Source organism: Equus quagga, chromosome 15, assembly GCF_021613505.1.
Source record: "Equus quagga isolate Etosha38 chromosome 15, UCLA_HA_Equagga_1.0, whole genome shotgun sequence".
NCBI classification, from domain to species: Eukaryota; Metazoa; Chordata; class Mammalia; order Perissodactyla; family Equidae; genus Equus; species Equus quagga.
The window spans coordinates 37,827,605-37,834,857 of NC_060281.1; the positions used below are offsets into that span (position 1 = coordinate 37,827,605).

Sequence of the window (7,253 nt, forward strand, 5' to 3'; positions counted from 1 at the left end):
ACACTTTGTGGTAGAAAATTTAACCTTTTGAAAGGAGCTGAAGTCGGCATGGCTACTTATGCTAATGAGCCACGAGGCTCCCGTGTAGTCGTGGCCGAGTGGTTAAGGCGATGGACTAGAAATCCATTGGGGTTTCCCCGCGCAGGTTCGAATCCTGCCGACTACGGTGACTTTCCCCTTGGGAAGGTAATCTATTGACGCTACCGGTTTGAGAATCTGCTAGAAATCTAATTGTTCCCCACCCCGACGAAACGCTATATACCAGTACAGTTCCAAAAAACCCGCATTCTTCTCCAAACAGCAGGAGATTAACATTACTTCTCTATTGTTACTACTTTTTAAGAAGTAATTCCACCACAGTTCTAATGGTATTTTCTTTTCCCCCAAGAAAACCGCAGGTTTTGGTGATGACTTTCTGTTTCCTGCACTCAAAACCCTGCTTTGAAGCCAGCCTTTCCTAAAGAAAAAAGTTAGCAGGACTGTTTGCCTCTCCAAAGAACTGCTCCCTCATCAAGGCCCTTCTCCAGCCTTATGTGTCCTCCTTCATGTTAGAAAAGAAAATTCCGGGAAATCTCAGATCAAATCCTAAGCCAGGACTCATACCTCTAGCCACCAAGTCAAGAATCCAAACTGGATATTAATAAGCAAACCACTACACAGTTAAAGAAATTAAGTAAAGCCATTTTCTTTGTAATCTGATCAAAAGAGTCATTGACATCTTGCCAGGCTGGCTTATCCTTGGGGCCTGGACAGCGGTGAAGAGAGATGGACTTAAAATGAGGTGAGGTTTTGACTCATTCTGGGCACAAAGTTCAGACAAAAAAATCCCATTGTATGATAACAAGTATGGGTTAATGCATTTAATTAATGTATTAAAGGAATGACCACTACAGTTGAGTACCTTCCCAGGACTTCCTAGAAGAATTCCATCTACCACTGCTTAGTCGTCTTGGTGGAGGTGGTCCTCACCTCTCTTGTGGATCTGTGCAGAGTTGTCATACTTTAGTGCACCTCATCTAAGAATGCTTCTAAAAAATTTTCAGGAACGTAGTGCTTGTCTTTTCCTTGATTAAATATCAGATCCCTTCCTCTTTAATGTGTTCCTTCAGAGGCATGAAGCATAATAAAAAGCTTTGAATTGCAAAGTCATGTGGGTCAGTGATGCTAAGCTGTGACAAGTCCTCTTTGCTGGGCAGTGCTGGCAGGATGAACACGTCTTGGTTCAGTCTACTAAGACGTGGGCTTCTGGAGTTTGAACCTGATCTTTTTTGCAAAACTCATCATCTCTCATCTTTCCGTCTCTCAAATCCAGCATACTGGTTGCTTTGACTCTGAGAAACTCATGGAATTCTAGAATGTCAAAGCTAATGAAATGTTAAGCCCATTCTGTGGAAACAATTTCTAATTTTAGAGTTGAGTAAAATGACCCACATGACATCAATGTACAGAATTTAAAAACAAAAATTTGTTTAAAAAGATATCTTCGAAAAGAGTGTTAATAGTATAAGCGGGAATTCCTCTCATTCTGAGTGCTTCCTTCTGGAGAAGCCCCTGGATGACCAAGCTGAGGTTCTGGGGACAGGAGCAGAGATCTGAGCCCGGACTGATCACTACACAGAATTTTGCTTTCTGGAGTATTGACCCGTGATCTCGTTTCTGAATACTGCCATTGGGGTTCTGGAAGGAGTTCTTCTCTCTTTACTTTTAAATTACTGAGATGTCTTGAAGACAACAAAAATAAAACTGAAAACAAGACATAGTAGTGGACAGTGTCACAAAAAACAGTTATAGCAATTGCAACAGAGAATGTAAGTTAGGAAATGGAGACCTGATGGAGCCACACTTCACCTCCCTCAGTCATTTTGATATTCAGAGAGAAGCTCTAGAGTGGCAGTACATTTCCAATAGAAATGTGTGTGAGCCACAGGTGAAATGTAAAATTTTCTAGTAGCCATATTAAGAAGTAAGAAGAGACAAGTGTAAATAATTTTAAGAATACATTCATTTCAGCTAATATATCCACAATATGATTTAAACATCTAAGCACTTTGAAAAATTGACGAGATATTTTATGATTTTTTTCATACAGAATCTTCATCCCATTAAGGACCAAGTGTTCAGTAGTCACATATGGCAAGTGATTAAAGTATTGGACATCACAGATCTAGAGTGTGTGGAGAGCATAAAACTGAGTTGGTAGAAGATTGAAACCAAGGCACAGTCTACACTGGAAACAATCCACTACAGTCCAAAATACAAGTCTTCTTGGTGCACACTTCTGGGTGCCTTCAGGGCTATTGTCTCTGTAACACCCAGTAACTAAACTCACTATTTTGGTGCACTCTTCCTTATCTCCCTCAATGTCTGTCTGGGAAAGCCCAGTGAATGCTGCTCACAGCTTCTGTTCCAGCTGGTGGAGAGCACCTGTCCCAGCATGGTGGGTAGCTCTTGTCTGAGCATGATAAGCAGCTCCTCTTTCAGCACCTCGGGCATCTCATGCCTAAGCCTGGCGGGTGCCATCAGTCCATTTCCAGGACTATTTCTGGGAAGAGAGACGCAGGAAGTTGGTGCACCTCCTCCACTCATCAACTCTTTTCATTTTTCATTTGTTTAAGCAGTGGGTGTCGTTCGTCTCTGATTGGCAGAGTTGCTGCCGTTAAAGCCAAGTGAAAGTTCCTCAACTGTAAAAATTGAGGACTAGCTTCTCCACTTTTGGAGTCTCCCACCCCCCGGTTCTCCACCTCCTGAAATCCTGTGCATCCTTACAGACTGGCTTCCCATGTCTCCTACTTTGAAAAGGCTTCAAGTTTATCCCTTATCCCCTGCTTCTATGCCCCTTATGGTGTCTTTACCATAACATTGTTTAAGAAAATGCAACAATAATATTAGTGCTTCCATACCTCTTTGTTCATATATCTCTTATCAAACTGTTTCTATATCTATTATTCATCCTGACTGCTAGGATGTGTATTTTTGAAGAAATGGACTGTTTAAGTCCTAATCCTCGAAGTCCAGGTGGTCAGTTCTTAAATCATTCTAAATGATTTAAACTAGTGTACTAGAAACTAATCCTATTTATTAATCTAACTAATATTGTGTCCTCTACTAAATAGCAAGTTCCTTTAGAGTGTCCTTTCATCTCTTTTTTAATTTGACACCATCTAAAAGTCTCAATAAAGTAGGTGATCAATTAATCCATCCTTTTCTTTACATATTTTAAGAATCATTGATATTTCCTTTGCTACATCTGTTAGTCTTTCAGAAGCAACAAAACATCCTAAACAAAATGCTATTTATGCGACATCGGTGACTGTGAAATGGAAAGTGCCCCCTCTAAGTGGCAATTGCAATAAACACTCAGTAAAAACACAAAGTTCGGAATATTTATTAAGACTTAGGAGAACAAATGTTGCCTAGTATCTGCCTCCCTTTTGCATGCTTCCTTTTCAACAAGAAAGGGAGAATATCACAAATCAAGGACTTCTTCTCAGTGGAGATCTTAGAGTAAGGCTTGAAAAGGAGCTGAAGTAGAGATTCCAGTCACCTCTGGTTCAAAAAGAACAGGTTTCCATTCCACTCTGTTGGACCTGCATATGTCTCATTCTAGTGTCCAAAATGTGTACTGTGAGGAACTCACACCAGATGAGCCCTCTGAGAAGGCAGAGAGAAGTTCCAAGAACTGGTTTGACTGGGATCTTAGCTTCAGGCATGGGTATAATTTTGGCCTCCTAATTGAGATTAATGGCTCACACAGCAACATTTCAAAGATGGTATTTCTTTAACAACTTTGTGCTTAATTATAGTTTAGCGATGGTGAAGCTTATTAGTTAAAATTAGGTTATGTAACATAAAGGAGATTCTTAAATGCAGAGAGTTCTCAGTGTACTGTCCACGGTCTCCAACAGTCTTTGTGAACTCCCTGACACGGTTTTCACAATTGTTCTGTGTCAAGAACATATCTCTAAAAGAGGATAAATAAGTTTTATTTTACGTACCATGGGATTTTTCAGCCAAAAAGTGAATTAAGAATCTTTTTAAACAACTTCCCGACCATTGAATGAGAAGAAGAATAATTTGCTAGCTCTATTTTGTCATTTTGGGGAACATACAAAACGACTATGAAAAGACGTGTGGGCTCTAAAGAAATTCCTTCTATCTGTTATAATAGGTTTGTGTAACATGAGTCAACATTTGTCTTCCTAATGACAAAATCACACTCACCACTATATCAGGGAAGAAAGCTTTAATGGAAATCTCTATGCTCACTGCCATGTCCATGGGTGTTCATAGGCAAAAACAGGCACGTCGTTACCTAAAGCAAATAAATCTCAAGGCCTTGCCTGATCCATCCTTGCTAAGAGCATTGACAAACTCGTTTTTTTCTTTTATATTTCACAATTTTGTTGCTTCTGAGAATAAAAAGGCACTACTTTAAGGATCTATCCCACAAGCTACCTCTTGTATGTGGAAAGATGTGGGCCAGGACTTTCTTCCGATCAGTATTCAAGTCCTGTCCACCTAAAAATGACAGATTTCAATTTAATTATGCTCCCCACTTTATCTCTGCCACTATTCTGTCAGTCTTAAGCAGTTTCTTCAAACTCTCCCTGTGTGGGTTATATTTATTTGCAAGTTTTTAGAGTGTCCCTCCTTGTGGACACTAATGATCCCAAGGGCAGCGACCACGCTCTTTGACTTATTACGTTTGTGTTATTATATCCCAGTGAATAAGATTAAGGCCGTTCAGAAATGGGGTTTTATCACATGAATCACATGAAAGAGATTCTTTAACCAAGGTGGTTCCATGGTGCAATGGTGAGCACTTTGGTCTCTGAATCCAGCCATCTGAGTTCAAAGAACTTGTTTATTTCACACCATTGTTTCCCCGTTGTTGATTTTTTGCATGTCTGTTCATTGTTTTGTCTACATAAGCTGTACTAAGCAATTTTGTCCCTGATATCTCTCAGCACATAATATCTGCATCTGGGAGGCTTCAGACAGCTGCATCATGTTTCACAGGAAAGAATAAAAGGGTCAAAAGTAAAGACTTTCATTTGAAATAGCATCAAAAAGAATAAAATACTCAGGAATGACTTTAACAAAATAAATGCAAAACTTATACCATGAAAACTATAAAACATTGTTGAAAAGGATAAAATAAAATAAAATAGATTCAAAGATATCTCAAGTTCATGGATTACATCTTAATATTGTTAAGACAGCAGTTCTCTCCCAAATTGATCTATAGATTCGATGCAGTCCCTATCAGAATCCCAGCAGACTTCTTTGTAGAAATTGATGAGTTGATTCTAAAATTCACATGGAATTTCAAGGGACCCAGAATAGGCAGAACAATCTTAAAAAAAAGGAAAAAAGCAAAATGACTCACATTTCCCAATTTCAAAACTAACTACAAGAAAACAACAATCAAGACAGTGTGGTACTAGTATAAACATATCAATCAATGGGATAGAATTGAGAGCCCAGAAACAAAAGTTTATATCTATGGTCAACTGTTTTTTGACAAGGGTGCCAAGATCATTTAGTGAGGAAAGAATAGTCTTTTCAAAAATGGTGCTGGAACAGCTAGATAACCACAAGCAAAAGAATGAAATTGGATGCTTACCTCATGCAATTTATATAAATTAATTCAAAATGAATCAAAGATGTAATGTAATAGCTAATATTATAAAACTCTTAGAAGGAAACATGGGGTAAATCTTCATCATCTCAGGTTTGGCAATGAATTCTTACATATGACACTAAAAGCACAAGCAATAAAAAAAGAATACATACATTAGACTTCATCACAATGAAAAACTTTTGTTCTTCAAAACACACTATCAAGAAAGTGAAAAGACAACCCAAAGAATGGAAGAAAAGATTTGCGAATCATATGTCTGATAAGGGACTTGCATGTGAAATATACAAAGAACTCTTACAACTCAATAAGAAAAAGACAAATGATCCATTAAAAAATGGGCAAAGGGCGTGAATAGACATTTCTACAAGAAAGATACACAAATGGCCAATAAGGACGTGAAAAGTGCTTGATATCGTTAGTCATCTGGGAAATGCAAATCAAAACCTCGGTGAGATACCACTTCATACCCGATGGGATGGCTTTAATGAAAATGTCATATTACAGTAAGTGTTGGGGAGAATATGCAGAAATCAGAACCATCGTACACTGCTGTTGGGAATGAAAGTGGTGCAAGCATGTTGGAAAACAGTCTGGCAGTTCCTCAAATGATTAAACATAGAATTCACATATGACCCGGAAATTCCACTCCTAGGTATATAAACAAGATAAAAGGAAACATATAAATAAATAGTAATGAAAGTAAAACAAATTATTTTGAACTATATATAGTGAAAACTAAAATCTCTCTTCAATTCAGATGCTCAGATATTCAACTTCTGTTTACAGCAGCAAACTGAAACAAGGTCTGGTATAACATTTCCAGAGTTAAAATATAAACATGTACATAGTCTTTTCAGTCTATTTTTAAAAAGTTATTGCTATTACATAGAATTCTGCAGTGAATGTTAAAGCTTGTTCCAGTTGTGAGATGTATCATATGGATTTTCATCAGGGGCTGGCAGAGCAGAAAGCTGATCTCATTCCAACAACCTATCTGAATAAGGAATCCTTCCGTTTGCTACTCGCCAATACAGTGCAACAGCATAATAGTTATCCAAATGACGTCAACAGGAATAGGAAACAGTGACTGCACATACATTTTCTGGTATGTGATTTGATCTTATAAGTGGAGCTAAATTTCAGCACAGCTATTTACTTTTAGGGGGTAACCTCTTACCGTGTAGTCGTGGCCGAGTGGTTAAGGCGATGGACTAGAAATCCATTGGGGTCTCCCCGCGCAGGTTCGAATCCTGCCGACTACGGTATCTTTTTCTTTGAAAAGATCATCTATAGACACCTTACTGGTTTTAGACTGTCCTGCTGCCTTTCAGGAAGAAACTTTACTGTTCCCAACATGGCTCTATATGTTTCTTCTTTTCAAATTAATCAGCTACCATTCTAATGTTCTTTTCTTTTCTCTCAAGAAAACCCCAGGCTTTGATGATGTTTCCTGAAATCAAAACCCTGCTTTGAAGGCAGACTTTCCTGAAAAACAAAGTTAGCAGGAGTGTTTGTGTCTCCAAAGAACTGCACCCTTATCAGGGCTCTTCTCCAGTCATGTGTGTCCTCATTTGCATAGAAAAGAAAATTCCAGGAAATCTTGCATCAA

General features: G+C 38.4%; 2 non-coding genes across 2 annotated transcripts; both read left to right on the forward strand.

Annotated features, from left to right (window-relative positions):
• The first annotated feature begins 84 nt into the window (after window positions 1–84).
• TRNAS-AGA (transfer RNA serine (anticodon AGA)) lies at window positions 85–166 on the forward strand. Its single transcript has one exon. It is a non-coding gene; the product is annotated as a tRNA-Ser (tRNA).
• Window positions 167–6,824: 6,658 nt separating this feature from the next.
• On the forward strand, window positions 6,825–6,906 carry TRNAS-AGA (transfer RNA serine (anticodon AGA)). The gene has a single exon. It is a non-coding gene; the product is annotated as a tRNA-Ser (tRNA).
• The last annotated feature ends 347 nt before the right edge of the window (window positions 6,907–7,253 follow it).